The sequence below is a fragment of the Balearica regulorum genome, chromosome 15, assembly GCF_011004875.1.
Source record: "Balearica regulorum gibbericeps isolate bBalReg1 chromosome 15, bBalReg1.pri, whole genome shotgun sequence".
In the NCBI taxonomy this organism is placed as follows: Eukaryota; Metazoa; Chordata; class Aves; order Gruiformes; family Gruidae; genus Balearica; species Balearica regulorum.
Genome location: NC_046198.1, coordinates 11,479,177 through 11,497,739, shown reverse-complemented (window position 1 = coordinate 11,497,739; position 18,563 = coordinate 11,479,177). Strand labels below are relative to the sequence as shown.

Below are 18,563 nucleotides of genomic sequence, written 5' to 3'. Positions count from 1 at the left end.
TCATCACTGCAGACAGGTGCTGGAGTGACAGCTCAGTAGCTGGATCACTGGAAGCATACCTGGTGAAAACCCTGTCCTTTTTAAAAGGTCACGTCCACATTATTACAGTTGTATTTTTCCCTAGTACTCCTGAATAGCTACCACCTAGTCCTGCATAGCATTCTTCCATCCTTAGCCCTCTCAGTACTTTAGAAAACAAGATCAATATGCTTCTTGCCACTTAAAAGATAGAGGAATGGAAGCACGGAAAGGACCAGCGTGGCCGAGACCACCAAGCAGGCCAGCAGCAAAGCCAGAAGCGGCACCCAGATCTCTCCAGCTCATGTACCTACACCAACCACTTCTGCTTCCCAGCAGGTTGGTCCTACAAAGCACTCCTTACAACAGCCCCTGCACAGCTAGCAACTGTCTTCTCTCAGCTGCCTTCACGCAGCCTCACACTCAGGAAAGGAACCTCTTGGCAAAGGATTGCTCCAAGACTGGCTGGGGAGGAATAAGGATGTTTGTGAAAGCCACAAATCAGCCCTCGCAGCATCAAGCGATGCGGACAGAAGCTAGACAGGTGTCTGCTCAGATTTGCTCTGAGCAAAGCTAAGTGGCTGGGATATTTCTCCCCCACAGGGGTATGCAATGCATTAGCAGAGTTCGGTATGTGTGTGCGCGTGGGCGGGTCGACACCAGAAATGCTCGGCACGGTCACAAAAAAAAAATCTTGTCCCAAATAGTTCAAATGGTGCTTTGTCCAACGCTGGCTAAACCACAGCTGTTCACATCCAACAACAAGGATAAGCCACAAGACCAACATCAGGACCGCATTCTCCATAGGCAACTCCAGTTCCCATAGAGAGGAACTTACACACTTCAGCCTTGAGTATCAAGAAAGAGGTATAGGAAATAATCTGAAATTAAATTTAGGATAACAGACTGTCTTCCCCCCCGTACAAGAGAAAGATGTGCACACATCACCAAAAGACTCATAGTGGTTTAAAAAGCAGGAATATAATAAATATCATTAACTGTAATACACAGTCAAGGCAATAACAAAAAAAAAAGCCAAGCCTGGAAAGAACTGGCAATGTCCCACTTTACTATTTCAAAACAGGCTGCATACAAACCCAAGCAGCTTAATAAAGCACTGCTTTGAGGGTAAAAGCCAAGCCTCCACCAAGAGCTAGCAATTCATTTTGTCAATACTCAATACAGAGCTCAAGTTTAAACAAATATCTGTAAGCATGGGCCAGTTCCATCTAGTGGCACGAATAAGTAGTTTATTCATGTTTATAGCACTAGGCCACCAAGAATGTGAAGTAACAAGATCAAAGCCACCCTAGGGTATTGCCCTACATAAACACCATAATAAAAAGCAAGCAAGACAGATGGAAAGAAGCTATCCCACACTACCTCAGTGATTTCAGTGCCTATTTATAGGTGAAGAATAAGGCTACCTACAACCAAGCTCTAACCTGACCATCAGCTTTTTCACAATACAGTCAAGGACAGGCTACTAGAACCATCTGAAAAGAAAAAGACCTTGCAGAAGGCAGATAAACATTTGCAAGCTTTTTTTTTTTTCTTAAAAACTCCCACCATCTGCACTACAGCACACAAACTGGACTTGAGACTTTAATCCCTATACAATATCAAGGTGACACAAAATTCTTGTCACGACCTCGAAGCTACCCACTGACAGTGCAGTGAAGGCCACCACACTAAAGATGTGGTTCCACCAAATCTCCCCTCCATTTTCTGCATTCCTTCATGGATTCATGACTCTGCACAGGCAATAAAATCCTCCCGGTTAAGGTTTTTCCTACAGTAACTTGAGAGGAAAAGAATCCATTAACAGAATAGCTACTGGAAAAAAAAAAATCAGAGACCATCAGGGACTTACGTATAACTGTTCTCTGAACCGACTAGATCTCAGACTGACAGTTGAAGTCACATGTAATTTCCTAACAAGCTTCTCATACACGCAAAAATATAGTCTACAAAACCACTGGTCCCAACCACTACTATGAGTTGACGGATCAGCTGCCAAGAGGTGAAGCAGGTCTCAGGTACACACAGAACGCTTACACAAGGATTTCCAAAACCCATTCAGAATCCCTGCAAACACCACGTTACGTATTTTTAGCCCAACCTAAAAATAGCAAGCACTGGTACTGTGCATATGTATTTAAGCTCCTAGTATATGCAGGCATTTATGGACTGCAGTAATTCAAGCAGAACTCAAATTTGCTCCCTCCACCTTGCATTTGTGCCACAATGAGCACCTTCAGATGGTGCTGGAATTTAAAGCAACAGTCAAGGGGAGGACACCCCCCCCCCAGACACAGTGTAATGTATTTCCCCCCCCCCCCCCCCCCCCCCCCCCCCCCCCATTTACAGCATTTGAAATCTCAAACTCCCACATCCCCAAGATGGGACTAGACTCAAAGTGCTCTTTCAGGCTTTAGCTCAAGGCAACAGGACTAGAGAGAAATCACTGCAGGGGAGGTAGGAATTGAAATCCCAACCGAATGGGGGGGCAGGGGGGAAGAAAAAAGTAAAGAGCAACTTGAAAGAGATGTCAGCAGCATCAAATCATTGTGTGTTCTAGCCTCTCCCCAATACAGCACCACCACTGTTGTTCACCTACATTGACAGAAGAGCATCAACTCCCACTTCCTGCCTGCAGGCAGCAAACGTGTCTCTGGTAGCCTGCGAGCAGGGTGCAATTCTGGCTTGTTTCAAGCTGCTAAAACAAAGAGAAGCTACTTGAATAATGCATGGCTTGTGACAACCAGTAAAATGAAAAGCTAAAATTTCAGCCCTTAAAAAAACCCACCACAAAACAGAAGCACAACAGAAGGGAAATAAACCAGCCCGACTCACTGTCAAGCATTTCATTGAAACATTTCAAAGGGTTCACAGTTCGCTGGGGGCAGCTCCTTCTAACAGTCACTTAGCAAAAGCAGGGAGAGTTTAACAGTGGTTGATCATGTTAAGCGGCATCATCCCAACCGAAAATTAGAAATCCCCTGATCATAAGCCCAGCAAGAATCACTAGGCACAAACAAATCCTAGTCGCTACGCACGAGACAGCTACCACCACCGCATCGCACCTTGCAAAGCAATAAAGCCAGAGGTTGAAACGTGGACCTGCAGCACAGCTTCTGCTGAGCAGGTTTGCATGGAGGCCTGCCACCCTAAAACAAAAAAGCAAGACCACCTGGTTTCCAGCGGCAGCCCAGTTTGCAAAGGCAACAGCACAATCAGCTACAGATATCACATAAAAGCTCCTCTTCAGAGCACAGAATAGGGGGTAGACTTACAACAACTGCATCCACATAGCTCTGCCACCAATTTTTGGACCCATAGCATGTGCTGAAGAGGAACAACATACTAGAAAATAACAGAATTGGCTTGCAAGTTTTAAAACACTCCCTAAGTGTTTCACAAGACATTAGCAGCTGGCTTGGTTTACCAAATGATTTTGGACACACACATACGCCCTCTGAGAAGACAGGATTCCGGATATCTGAGAAAAAAAAATAATTAAGGAACATAAGCTGAATGGAGGAAAAAATCGTTCACTTAAGAGCCACGTAACAGTTCTACTGCAGCAAGCCAAAGAATTAATTTCATCACACCAAAACATAACACTAGAAGCATTTTGTGGCAAGTAAATCAAAGCTGAATGTTTACCTCCCCATACATACAAGATGACCAACACACACATTGTTCAGAAAATATCTCAGCACCCACGATTTCTGCAGCCAGACCAGCAGCATAACTGGCTTCAGCAGCAGTACTCCAGGCTAGGACATTATTAAGATGGAGAAGAGGGACAGGGAGTCTTCAAGCTTCTCTGGCAGCAATCACAACTTCTAGTTATATCACAAAAGTTCCCTATTCCTCACACACTGCTACCTAAAAAGAAAAGCTGCACCGTGAAACACGCACCGCAGCGAGCAATGCCCTTTCCACCAAGGCTTACCATTGATGTGAGCTGTGGATAACCACAGAGTGCTTAGTGATCACTGCATCGAGGAAAAGCAAACTACAAGCTCGCTAACGTGGGGCTGTCTGGCTTTACTAAAATCCTGCTTGTGCCAGAACAAGGACCACATGTTGTAGCTTCGTGCAGAGCTCTGCCGTGCATTTCTGCAGTCACTTCTCAGTGGTGTTACCAAGAACACATCGGAAGATACTTTGAAAAGAGAGGCTACAGATTAACAGGGTGTGAGCTACACCTATGCATCACTGCTCCAATCTAACACGAATTGGTTAGTCAGGAGCAATTAAGAGAGCAGATTTTTAAGGATTATTTGGGTTCAAATCCCTAACTATACTTCCCCATTTGCAAGTCAGCTTAGGACTTACAGGAAACATCTCAACTGTCTGTACATCACAACACTTTTAATCAACCTCACTTGCAGTTTGTTGTTCCATTAAGGTGACAGTATCACTTAATCGTAATTTTTTAAAATACCCAATCTCCATTTTTATTGCACCTATATGTACACAAAGTACAAGAGGAAAGAAATCTGTCCAGTTTCATCTTATTCATCTAACAGCTGGCCACCTACAATGATACCAGTTTTCCTAGTGAAACCAATTTCTGCTCTGTGAGCTTGTCTCTAAAATGTAATCTTCTCTAATGCTTCAAAACATATGTACTTGTTTTCCAAAAATTGACAACTACTAATTCAACACAATTGAAAGCTTCTGATGCTTTCAAGCTATTCCCTGATGACTGGCATCAAGGCCAACTGCTGGACACTAAAGTGCCTTCCCACGACTCCCATCAGTCCTTCCGCTAAATAACAGGGCTCCGTATTGTCACGTCTCTCTGACCAGCACGAAGCTGCTAATTTTGAGATATGTAAAAAAAACCCCACACTTGGCATAGAGGTGGGGAGCTTTGGATCCATCATTTGCCTCCCCTGTCAAATTGAGCCCTAAAAAGAAAAAAAAAAAAAAAAAGAAAAGAAAAGGTTAAATTTGAGAAGCCTGGGTGGAAAGGGGAGTTAATGCCATTGCCCTGAGCAGCACATTTTGAGAGCAAAGCAGAAATCCAAGGCTTTGAGGGGGAAGGAAGCATCTCTGCAGTTAGCTCCTGTAAAGGGTACCACTCCACTGGCCTCAGACTGCTGGCATGTGTAGGATAATACAGTACCATCCCCAAAATCCAAACCCTCCCTCCCACATCACAAACACAGGTGTCAGCTTGGCATTTCATGTCCAAGCAACAACTCAAACATTAACTAGCAGCTCAGCACGTAGCTACGGCAGCACATACACACAAACCCAACCTCTTTGGGCTCACAGCCTATTTCCCAAACCATCATTTTAAAGAACTGTTTTGTTCTGATTTTGCGGTATAAGGGTGGGGACAAACTGAAAAACACATGGAACCATGTGATTTGCAGCTTTGCCACTCCTAGAGCGAGTTTTACTTCCAGTTTTCCTGCCCCGAACTCACATGTACCTCAAGAGAAGAGGGCAGAGGCTCCTTCCTCTGAGCAGCGCCGTTATTAACCCCACCGGTGTCTGAAAGAGCCGGACTCCACGGACTGCCAGGCTGCACACACCTAACAGGGCTCTACATACCGTTAATTGCAACTGTCTTCTCTTCCCCATCAACCCAGTGGCCATGCAGAAAAGCACAGGAGAAATGCCCTACGTGCCCCAGGATATATGTGAGTGCTCCTCTGTTACTTGTACTTCATAGAGCTCTCCAGGAGAAAGGACACAGCATTTCCTTTCCCAATCCATAGCATTTTTTTTTCCTCCTTTTTTCCTTTCCTTTTTTAAGGGATCCTGAATGTCACCTTTAAAAGGTATAACAGAACAAAGAAAACCAAGTGCAACCTTTTAAGAAGTTATTTAACAAGTTGGATGCACATCTGCAGGAACCTTCAAGTTACCATCTTAGCACTGGTTTTCACTGGAGAGGAAAGAGAGAAATAAAGGCATTTAAGGTTGCTGGTTGGAGGAACCCCAAGACAGGCTCTGGCACTGACATTCACATCGATGAGCAACCAGCAGGCTGCTCTGCTCACAGCCCTGTGCGCAGGGGGCACCGGGAGCAGGAGGAAGAGAGACAGGCTGCACGCAACCAGCAAACTGCCATTACAAGCGGCGGCGAGGGAATCACTAGAGCAAAGTCAAGAGGGCTGGAAAGCACAAAGAGTTAGTTTTAGTTGCAATAACATGCAGAGGAGTTTAAAATCATGAAGGATTGATAGGTTGCAATGGCATCCTGGATGTTAAGCTGCTGCCCAGCAGATCCACTCTGGAAACAACAATCTAAGCTGCACTTGGGAAGCTGTGTTCCAGAAAAAAACCATAATGCATCACCAGGACCAAGTGTGGAAAGAAAGGGGGAATTTTTTAAATTTTATTTTAAATGTGACCTGAACCTATGACAAGAAGCTTTGCTTTCAAGGATGACTGCAGTCTGCAAAGCACACCTCACCTCATTTCACAAAGCTGCTGACAATATAACAGCTAAGACTTGATCCTGAAGTGGCACAGAAGTAAAAAAACCCCAACTTAATGCAGTAGCCCACCTTAGCAAAAAGGAAGGTTTTTGTGTCAATCTACACAGTACTTTTAGAAGTATCAACATAAAAGTTTGCCACCAACCATTCTAGGTGCCAAACATCCCAGAATTAGGAACTTCCAAGAAGAATGACTTCACAGGTCATCTATTCTGGTTATGACAGCCGTACCCTTTTTTGAGCCACGTTAAGCATCTGCACTTGCTATAATTTCAAAGGTCAGTGGCCAGAAGCTGTAGCTTCATGTTTAAGAAGGGTTTCACTGCAATACCTGCTTAAGACAGTCATGTTCCCACACCACAGCTTGTCACCTCCTCACACACTGAGCTCCACCAGCATTCGTTGCAGCTTTGAAAAGAAATGCCCTGGAAAACTTTTTTGTAGAATTCAGACCAGCTACCTTCTCTCCTCACATATCCACCACAGCATAGCTCAGAGAACAGAAAGAAGATGCTAAAATAAACTGCAAGAAGAGAGATGATCTTAAACTACAGCCTAATGGTTGACACTATGTAATCACAGCCAAGATGCCAAACTAGCACTCAAACTATACGTGCCCCTAGTCCCAGATCAGGCACCGCTTTTGAAAGATACTTTTACACATTAATGGAAGGGCTTAAACACGTACAAGAGACAGCTTAGAGCCATACTGAGCCAACAGGCTGAGTTCAATCCACAGTGAAATGAGTCTTAAACTGTCTTAAGCACTGAGAGTAACATATCGATAGACACCTTGTAAGGCACATGCAATACCTGAGTAGCACATCTATGCTCTGCACTGATTTACCGGAAAGGGTAAAAAATAAGGTGCCTATTGCACCCAACTACTGCTGCACGAGAAGGACTGTCACCAACCCATCTGAAGAAGGGTAACTACACCCGTACTGCTCAAGCACAACAGATGACCAGCTGTTACAAGATTTTCAAGCCAGCCAGCAACTGCTTTTGTAAAACCACGTTTTATTTGTTTGCAGCCACGCGTTAGCCTTACGGCCAAGCAATTCCAGCCCAGCAAGCAGGCTCTCAGCAGCAGAAACTGAGGGCAGCCTTCCAGGCTCATGACAGTTGTCCAGTCTGACTTCATCCACGCCACGTGGCAGTGGCCATCGCAGGGCTTAAGCAGAATGTGTTAAAATAGCAGAAAAGCAAGGTGGTTGTATTTGAGGTAAGCATACTGCTACATCACGACTGGTAACAGTGAAATCAGATCATGGCCAGATTTAGACATGCTCCACATCCAGCATTATTCTTTCCTGAGCCTATTAAAGTTCACAAATGAATGAGTTATCAGCTGGTCAGCTAAAATCGCAAGGGAAGCGGCACTGCACATTAATTCCTCAGTCCACAGTCACGCAGATTTAGGAGACTGCAAGGCACCTAACAATTTCACCCCAAGGGAAATAAACATTTTACATATGCAAGGCTACAAAAGCCACTACAGGCCACAGCTAAGAGGTTACACAGGCTGCAGTCAGACCATTTGCTAAGGACACGACTGTCTTCAGGCTGCAAATTTGTGTGCCTACCCCTTAGTCATCGCAGTCAAGCGTCCAACACTATTTAAGCCTTCACATAGCAGAATATAAATTCTTTTCCTGGGTGTTGCAACAGTACATCATCAAACAGATTATTTAACCATCTGGGACGGAGGGTCAGTAAAAGCAGCCACAAACTGCTAAACAAACAGAAAAACATTAAGCTGAGGAGCACTCTTCAGACACTGTGTTCAAGTCAGAGGTGCATTCCAGCCGTTGCAAGCTGGTCTGTGCTAGTCCTGGCTGATCCAAGGGCACCTCCTAGTTTATACACAATGAAGCCTGCTCCACTACAATAGGATTCCGGTTTAACAATATATAAAGAGGACATGAACTATTTATGCTAGCCAAGTTACTGCTAATGGGTCTTGCCAGTCTTCATCTGTAGCTGGAAATCCTAGCAGCAGGGGAGGTATGAAACGCCCTACACTGCTGGTTTCTTGTAAGGGAGAAAAAGCTTCTTTTCCTGCCTCTCCATTATGCTGCTGCTGTCATCTTCCTCAAATTGCATTACAGCACACTCCAGAGAGAGCAGGGAGACGAGGAAAGTCTTCTAGGCAGCATCACTGCTCTGCTGCAGGCAGCTGTCAACATCGCTCCCTGTTCCTCTCTGGTATCCCACTGTAACATGTTTATCCAACAACATTTTGTATTTGCCAGGGTTATGTGGGTAAGCACTCCTTCCGCTACCAGACTTCAGGTACCTTCAAGCAAAAATGATCTGTAAGAGAGGTTTCCCTCTGCCCCTCCATCAAACATAAAAATGCATCACATCTTGGGATTGCATTTGGAAGTAGAAGTGTAAATCTGTTCCTAATTCTGGTTTTGCAAAGGCTGCAAAAAAGCCAGTCTGTCTGTCTGCCTGTCTTCAATCGAGCAACAGCAATAACAGTGCGCACAGCTTGGTAAGAACAGGTCAGTATTGACAAAGGAGTACAGAAACCTTGTGAGAGAAGTGCTTTAGACAAAATATATTACTTGAGGCCATTTTCCATCCTTCTATTCCCCAAACAAAGATTCTAGCTAGTACAACTCCTGATCACCTTGTACTACAGAGTGATATCACGTGATGCCTCTACAGACCTTGTCCAAATGTTTATCTAAACAACTCAAACAGTAGCTTGGCCTCCTTACAGAGGTAAGCAGACCTAGTGCGAGCAAAACAACACTCATCCTCAGAAGCCAAGTGAAACCATTTCAGGTCACCCTGACACCTACATATGCTCCCAGACTTATTTCAGCTCATCAACTTCGCTTCTCGTTATGAGTGACGACAACAGCCTCCAAAAGTCACCCCGTGAACAGACAGACACCGTCGGCATCAGCAAAGGAGTCGGGCTCCCCCAAAGCCAGCAAGGAAGCCACACTTTAAACTCCCCCTGACTTGGGTCAGAAACACTGCAAGATGGCATCATGACTTGGGGTAGCAGCTTCCCAGTGTTGAAATCTTTCCCCAAAGTGCTTTTTCCACCTAATCAGACACTGACAGTTCCCCTCACGAACACAGGGAAGGAACCACAGCAGCGCTGGCAATTAGGAGAGAGGTGTCATTCAGCAGGAATGATTTCTAGTCCTCAGGAATTAAGCTTTCTTGAGGATCATTATGAATTTAAAACCACCACAAGCTCTTAAGCACTGACCCAGAGGAAAAACATCACTCCTGAGATACTCCAAAATAAACCTGAAATTCTATAAAAGCCACACGAAGGCTGCTGAGAGTGAGATTATCCCAGCTCAGTAAAGCATTCCTTATTATCTCACATCTCAGTGCTTTGGCAAGGATAACTTACTCAAACCACCAGGACACTGCTAAGTGGCCTTTTTCTCTTTTTGCTGTTCTCCCTCCCTACCCCCTCCCCAATTTCCCCATCCCAGTAACCTGCTTAAAACAAAACTACTCTGCTTCTCACCAGACCAATGCTCATCAGGACACCATTTAGCTCAATTTCAAACACAGAAACTACCACGTCAATACACAGATAACCTTATCTCCTGGGCTGCTACTGGAAGATAGCTAGTGTCTCGAGTCAGCGCCATGTTTCACACCTTCCACTGCTCACTGTATTAAAAAAAAAAAGGCACCTACCCCACTGGGGACAGATCCTACTGAGAGTAATTAAAGTTACATGTAGCAGCTTGAAAAGCCCACCCATCTACCAATAGCAATACAAAATGCTATTATTTTAGCGTGCATACAGACTTCGAGACTATTAGCGCCTCTCCTTTAAGTAGTTAAGGAGATGTCTGAATTCAATAATTTAAATGGAGACTTAAAATATCTCCAGACCAAATCCACGTGCAGGAAAACACCAAGCTTCTGACGAGAAGAATTAGCGGCGCAGTTCTGACTGTCCCGAAAAGAATGCAGCCGGTGGCAAGCCTCAACGCCCATTGCTGCGCCGAGCTGCCGGCGCTATGACACAGTAAACCACTCACAATGACTTTAAAAAGAAATAAATAAAATTAAGACACCCATTCCAAATTAATGAATGGGAGCTTCTTCCAACAGGCACTAAAAAAACACCCAAAGGGCTCCACGTCTCTTGCGTGCTGGGGTTGGTGCTACTCTGGCTTGCTAATCAGCTCCTGGCCCCCGAGACACCCTTCCTGCCTCCCTCCAGCTGCACTGAAGTCGCCGGAGTTGCGCACTCACTCCACCTATTTTTGCCACAGGACTTTTTAGCGATTTGTGTCTGATTTCAAAGCCCAAGCCACACCGCCAGCAATCGTAGCTTGCCGGCGGCAGTAACGCCCACTGCATTCTCAGGCAGACAAAGCGTGGACTACCCAGGAATTTGGACTTCCAAGGCAGCTTCTGAAACACAAGCCCAGGAACAGGCTGCCAGCACCCTCCTGGAAACCAGAAAGTACCTTATCATCAGTAAGGCCTGCCCCAACTGCTCTTCCAGGAACTGTTATTCGTGCCCTGACTTACGCAGCTGCCCAAGAAGGATGCCTGCAGCCAGGCCAACAGGAAAACATCCTAGGAAGGAAAGAAAAAGAGATGGAAGAAGGCCCGTTACTAAAATGCAGCACTATCAAGCAGGCTGAATGTCTCTACAGATCTTCTTCAGGAAATGGGTCTGAGTCCTTTCGCAAATCTTGGTATTCCAGGCACAAACTCCTGTCAAGATGATTGTTTATTAACATCTAGTCACACCACGCAGACACCCAGCACATGACATCTATTAAGATGTTTACAATATTGAAAGGCCTGATGTAAGGCAGTGGAATTTTTGCACAGCTTTCATCCTAGAAATGAAAAGCTCAGATTAAAGCCATAAATCCCACAGTTCTGTAATTAAAAGCTATCCCTGCAATTCTGCTAGTCCTAAAGAAAATGAGGCCCACCATACGGTTTGTGCTGCAGGCTCCTACGGCACAGTACGTGTACAGGAACCTACCAGAACCTGCTCAAGGTTTGGGTCTGCAAAGCGATGGGTCTCAAACATCCCCCTCACCTTCCAAACAGGTCGCTGGGGGGAAAAAGCTCTCATGCCATCCTCTCTGGAAACAGGAGGCAGCCAATTTATAACTGAGCACACAAAGTCCAGTCTATCCACCTGACCGGGGACGCCTACCTTCTCCTCCATTGCTAGTGCTCAAAACCTGCAACAGCTCCAAAGTATGTCAATTCAGATAGCAGAAATTGTAAGAGGAACCAACCATTACAGGGGAGAATACAGAAACAGGGATCTGCTCGTTGGTCTTAGCACTAATGCTGCCCATGCCTTTCAGCCACCAAGGCAATTAGCTATCGCTTTTAGAATTGCTGCCCAAAACAAAGCAGGAAGAGTCTGCTGTTCTGTAGGGCAGTCAGCTGGAAAAGAAACACAAGAGACACTGTGAAAAGTACATGGACAACCGAGCTATAGTCCTTCAGCATTACACCTCGATAATGGGAATAAAAGTGCACAGCAGGAACATTAGCTTTTCTTTTTTAAAGCATCAGAGGTCTCAGAACAGTGACCAAACTGTAACACTTTGTGTAAGAAACTGAACCTTGCTTGACAAGCAGTAAGAAAGCTGAAAAGAAACATCAACAACTAAATTTATTCATGTGAAAGCTATGTTTCTGGTATAAGTATTTTTCAATAAGACTGTAAGATAAGGTATTAGAAGACATTCAAAGACAATGCTTCAGGTCATAAAGTGAAGGTGAGATGGAAAGAAAAACCTCCCAAGTATGAGTGGCCGTTGTCAGCCCAATGTCTGCACAGGGGTTCCAGTGAGCGCAGCTGCAAAGCCAACGGAGCCACGAGCCGCCAGCGACTTTTTAACCCAACCTACATTTCACCCATCCCAGACCGGTGTGCGGGAACGCTGCCTGGGTGAGCTCACACTCCCCTCCTCACACACACACCAACTTCGCTGCGACTCTTCGGTCTCCAAATACTCTGTGTGAACACCTGACCTTCCTCCAGCCGTTTGGGGGACCGAGCGCAGCTCCAGAGGCAGAAACACCCATCAGACACCTCTGTTTTATAAACGCTGTACACATTAGCACTTCCAGCGTTTGCTCTCTCCCACCGAGCTGAGCTGGCACTCAAATCAATAGAGAGCAGGGGAAAGAGGAGGAGTATCTCTTACACAGATCCCTCAACTCCAAGGACAGCTGTGTTTTGGGTTTCTTTCCTGCAGCAGCTCCTACAGCAGATGCCTGAAATGTCAAGATGTCCCAACGGCACCCAGTGTTTCCACAACAAGACGAGGGTCAGAAGCAAAGAACAAGCTTAGATCCGCCTTCCCCCACCAGCTCCGGAACCGACGCTATTTTTCTTCCTGCGCACGAACGCACGGCCCCGGGTACCCGAAACGAGCCGGTGCAGGGAGCCCACGGAGAGCAGCGCCGGGAAACTGCACCCGGGTGTCCCCCGCCCCCCTCACCTCCTACTGGGGGACACGCACGGGACTGCAGCCAGGACCCCAGGGCCGGGAGGGCGGCTGAGGGCCTCAGGGGAACCGGCCCCCGACCCCGCGGGGAAGGGGAAGAAGGGACCGGAGGGGAGCGACCCCGGCCCTGAGCGAGGGGAAGAACCGGGCCCTGAGGGGAAGGGGGGGAGGAAGGACCCGGCCCAGGGCGGGGGGACCCCGGCCCTGAGGGAGGGACAGGCGGGGCAGGACCCCAGCCGGGGACAGCGACCGAGCCCCCCGCCGAGGGGGCAGGCGAGGCCCACGGGACGAGGCGAGGAGCCTCAGCGGCCGGAACGAGGCCCTACCCGCGCCGCCTAGCTACCGCCGTTCTTTCCCCCCGAGCACCGCCCGGGACGCGGAAACCGCGCCACAGCCCGCGGGAGCCCCACGACCGGCACTCACCGAACCCGTCCACCCCCGCGCCGCCCCTCCGGCCCCGCTTCATTTAGCCGCCGCTGCCCGGCTCCTTCCGGCCTGCCCGCGCCACGTGACCGCACCGCCCCGCACCATAGAGAGGAGCGGCGGGGAGCGGAGAGCGACGAGGGAGAGACGGGCGGCCCGAACGGTCCCGTCTCGGCCAAACCTACCATAGAGGCGGGTGTAGGGCGGTCCTCCAGGCGGCCCCGCCCCACCCCCTTCCGGGCGGGCGGTGGTTTCGGGGAGGGGGCGGGGCCTGAGGGGAAGGGGCGGGGCGGGGGCTGCACGTGTTTCCTGGGGGGGTCAGGTCCCCGTGGGGTGCTGGGGGGGGGGGCAGGTCCCCGTGGGGTGCTGTGGGGGAGGGGGCAGGTCCCCGTGGGGTGCTGGGGGGGGGCAGGTCCTTATGGGGTGCTGGGGGGGGGCAGGTCCCCGTGGGGTGCTGGGGGGGGGGCAGGTCCTTATGGGGTGCTGGGGGGGGGGGGGCAGGTCCCCATGGCGTGCTCTGCTTGGAGGGGAGTGCAGCACCAGATTGGTGGGGGCTGGTTCCCATCCCCGAAGCCCCTAAAATCCAGCAGCCCTCCCCCCCTCACCCCACCCCTGGCCTCGCCGCGGGACAGAACAGCTCTGGGGACAAGACACCGCTGTGAATTTTTGATGACATTAATTTCTCCTTTGATACCTGGTTACGGGGAGCTGAGCCCCCCGGGGAGGGCAACGGCTGGGCCACGTCCCGCTCCCACGACACCTCCCAGCCCCAGGTCAACCCAGCACCCCAGACCTGGAGACACCCGGGAGATGGGGAAGAATAAAAAAGAATAGTAATTAAAACCAAATTGCATAGAAAATGCTCTGTCTGCAGCAGTGCACGCTGAGGAAGGAGCAGGGCAGGTGCCCGAGGCAGCGGGAAGGGCTGGTGGGTGGCTGGGGCATCCTGGCACCCCGGCTGCGAGGGCAGAGGGACAAACCCCGCCGGTGCTGAGGCTGGTCCCCCCCCCCCCGGTGCACACGGGGAAGGCAAATGGCTTTTCCAGGCAGCGCCGGGGAGAGCGGTGCTTGCCGGAGCAGAGAGCTGCTGCCCCGTCCTGCTGCCGGCCCACCGCCGGGACATTTCAGCCAGCAGCTCCCACTCCTGCAGCTCAGGATTGCCTCCAGAAGAGCTCCTTGGGACAGCTCTTGGTGAGGCAGGATGGAGCTGAGCACATGCATCTCAGTGTCCTGCCACCCCGAAAATGCCATCAGCCAGCCCAACACCTCTTCTGAAAGCACCAGCGACCTCGTGGTCACCTCCTTGGCTGCATTCTGGCCACCATGGGTGTCGTTGAGGTGGTGGGAAACATCTACACGCTGGCAGTCACCACCATCCCCACGAGGTGCACCAGCTCCATGTGCGTGTACATCGTTGCTTTGGCCCTGGCCGATCTCCTGTACTTACCCGCCGTCGCCTTCATGTGGGACTAGTACCTCGGAGACCTGGGCTGCAGGATCCTCTTCAGCCTTGACCTCCTCACCACGCACACCAGCATCTTCATCCTCATCATCGCGAGCACCCAGCACTACCTGGCCATCATCAGGCCTCTGGACGTTCTGCATAGGTCAAGGGACCGCTGGCGGGCAGTCACCTGCCTGGTGTGGCTGGTGGCCTTCCTCCTCACCCTCCCCACCGTGATCCTCATCAACCTGCGCACCAGCCACTGTGACGGGTTGACCAAGTGTACGTACCACCTCATGTGACAGACGGGGACCTAGCCAGGTGGGGTATCTCACCATCCTCTTCAACACCTGCATCATCCTCACCCCAGGCATCATCACCTGCTGCTTGTACACCAAGCTGGCTCTTGTTCTCAGCGCTGCTGGAACCAGCCACTGTCCCAGGCAGAAGGTCCTGCGTACGATCTTCAGCACCGTGCTCACTTCCTGCCCTTCTGGCTGTGGCAGCTCTTCAGCACCTACTGGTACGAGCAGGGGAACCGGGGTGGCACCACCGTCACCTCCATCGCCTTCCTCATCACCTGCCTGGCCTACGGCAACAACTGCCTCAACCCCTTCCTCTACACGCTGCTCTCCAAACCTCACAGCCCGGCTCCCGGGGGAGGACGGGTGCTCCCTGGGAGAGGCGGGTGCCCGTGTTGCACACCGGTGTGCGGTCGGGTTAAGCCCTTCTGCCGGGGGACGCGGCGCTGCTGCCGCCTGCGTGAGGCCGTAAGAGATACCGAGTGCGGTAACAAATAACAGGGTAAAAGTCGGCTCCCCTGCAGCGGGGCGGCTCTGATCACTGAACTCATCCTGAGCCTTTTGCTAAACGTCTTTCTCGCAGTGAAGTTTTTATCTAGGAGCTCTATTGAAAACTAGTTTATTGCCAGATTAGTTTGAAAAACAATTTCCCAGGGGGAATTGGGGCTCCGGGCTCCCACTTTTCCAGATCATTTCAGCCAACCCCTTTGAGAGGAGCCGCTTGCCCAGGGCTCCCCACAGACCATCCTCGCACGCTGCCCACGTGCCACCAACTCCTCCATCCTGCAAAAAGGGGATGAAATTTCAGCAAATTTTGGATTTCCAGCAAAAAGCAGAGGCATAAGGAGCTCCAGCACAGGGGTCCCCACTCTGAGCAATGCCTGTGGGTGCTGGGGGACACCATCCTGTTGTCACCCCCACCCCGCGGCCATTGATGCCTGTGGAGGTGAAGTGACGTGGAGCCACGCAGGACATTCTATGTCCCCCTCGGCCAGCAGCTGTCTCAGGTCGGGACCCCGCTCTGGGGCTCTGCCGGACGCTCCCGGACCCAACACTTACGGGACTTCGATGGCAAGTGTTGCCTGGCTGCGTGCAAGACTGGAATCAGGGGAGGCGGCTGGACTCATTTAATCAGCATCTAATTAAAATTTAATTTCAAAATCTCCCAGACCAAACGCTTTGCACCTGCCCAGGAAGATGCAATGTGCGGTAGCTCTCTGACCAGGGCTACTGGGTTGGACCAGCAAGACTCACGTTGCTTATCTTTTCAGCCTCATCACCACGTCCAGGTGGTCTCTCTCACAACTCTTGTTCTAAAATCCAGCCAAATACCACGACCAGTGCCAGGGCCCCCCCAGCCCTCCAGGAACATTTCTCCCCCCTCCCTGCGCAGGGACTGCCCTGGCTCAGCCATATGGTTTCCAGCCGCAGCCTGACCTCCGTCTCGGGTGCCAACTGCTTCCGAATCTGGGACAGAGATCAGCGAGCTTGGCACGACTCTCCCGCAGAGCCACGCTTACCCACCCCGGAACACTCCTCCTCCGCAGGCCATAAAAGCCAGGTTGTGGTGCAAGAAAACATCTGTCCTCAACCTGCTGATGCCTAAACCTCCTCCCGTCATCTTCCATCCAGCCGTGAGCTCTCCACACAGGTTTTCTTTATTTACGCTGCAACACAGCAGCACCCCGGTCCCACGTCAGGGGCTCTGATTCTCTAGAGGGATATAAGCAACACAATAACGCTGCGGCCAAGGCTGGGAGAGGGTCCGCAGGAGAGGTGGGGGGTGTTTGCATCATTCTGCCAGCAAGTAGTTGTGAGACTGTGTTATATAAATATATAACCCCCTTCTGATCTCGTTCGATCTTGTTTCAAATTAATATGATCAGAAAGAGAGGCAGCATCCTCTCCCCCATCCCTCCCCACACCTGAAAGCGTTTCATCCGTGACTATTTATTGGCAAAGCTTTGGGGTTTTAGTTTTATCCTAAAAGCCACACGTGAAAACAGACTGAAAAGGGACGTGAGAGGGAGGCAGCAAACCGTAAAGAGGTTGGTTTGTGAATTAAACCCCACTCTGACGTGCCTTTTTTAAGCACATGGCAGTGGGCGGGGTTGTCTTTCCCCACGCAGGCAGAGCGCCCAGGACACAGGAGCATCATCATAAATCAGAAACGAAATTGCCGCTACGAGACCAGTGCTCCTGCTCGTAGTCTGGCAGGAAGAGGCAGAGGCTGGAAAATTTAACTTGAGGAATTTAATTGACTTGCCAAGCTTCCATAAAAGAGAGAGTCAATTACTTGAGCTCTGTAAGATTTCTTAAGAGAAATATTTTTTTATCATGTTTTCAAAAAGTTCACATAGTGCAGAAGTCCTACAGCAACCCCTCCACAGCATCCACAGCCACTGGGGCAGATACAGGAATCCTCTTTTGCTCTTCAAAAGAATACCAGAAATCAGGAATACTTCCCCAAAAAGGCGTTTATTAAAGAAACACAAAGCAGGACCAGTGTTTGACAGAGCACTGAAGGACCAACAGCATTTCTTGCTCCAAATGAAGCAGAAGTTGTTCAAATCCCTGCTGCTGGCTGAAACGAGGCAGGAGGATGAATCCAGCTCCTCATGAATCATTTGCTCATAGTGATCATATTGTGAAGTTACTCAAAGAATAAAAAAATTCTTGAATTGCTCCCCGCCCCTTTTTAAAAAAAACCCCAAATATGCAGATTAAAGAAATCCTAGTTTCCAGCTCTAGAGAGGGAAGGCTCTGCGGCAGCACACACCAGTCACTGCCAGCACCCTCCTCATGCTCGTATCCATCTTCCTCCCCCTGCCACACACTACTAATTAGGAAAAATACAGGAAAGCAGAGATTCATCAGCATTAACGAGTCTTTCTCCAACTCTCATTAAGGGCAGGAATTACCAGTTTGTTTCCTGAAAACTGAGATTTTTCCCAAAATAACAAGACAAATGACAAAGTAAAAAGGGAAAGAGGTTAAGGCTGGTAATTAATCAGTTGAGGACTGAATGAAACGATGTGTTCTACCTCGAAAGGAGTTGTACCTGGGCAGTCTATACATATCTGTTAAATCAGCTGAGTCTGCTACCAGGACCCCACCGCAGCGACGCTGGTGCTCAGAGCAGCGTGAGCCAGTTTTGTGAGAGAACAGACGCTGAACATCCGTGAGCCCAGCCACTGCTACCACCAGGACAGCTTCATTGCACTCAACTCTGGGTCTGTCCAACAAATCACTACTTTTTATTTTGTAATGCTACTGAATTTTTACTAACAGCAACATTTTCCTGTTGTTGCCACCTTTAACACCCTGCCTTTATCCTCCACCCCCGTCTCCAGCTATGCTATGCAGAGCACTACCATACTTTGATTGGGAACGTGTCAATTTTCCTGTGACTTCCATA

The 18,563-nt window shown here is 49.3% G+C and overlaps 1 protein-coding gene and 1 pseudogene across 3 annotated transcripts in view; one reads left to right on the top strand and one right to left on the bottom strand.

The window, feature by feature from the left end:
• Positions 1–13,572, bottom strand: part of RNF216 (ring finger protein 216) — an 81,555-nt gene extending 67,983 nt beyond the window's left edge. The window contains exon 1 of one of the 3 annotated variants that reach the window (XM_075768078.1): positions 12,674–13,572. The gene's annotated coding sequence lies outside the window, so the exon portion shown is untranslated. Of the gene's footprint in view, positions 1–10,954; positions 10,979–12,673 lie in introns of those variants that run through there. The other 2 variants (XM_075768076.1, XM_075768079.1) reach the window with 2 other exon arrangements.
• A 738-nt stretch (positions 13,573–14,310) lies between these two features.
• On the top strand, positions 14,311–16,192 carry LOC142603971 (urotensin-2 receptor-like; annotated as a pseudogene).
• The last annotated feature ends 2,371 nt before the right edge of the window (positions 16,193–18,563 follow it).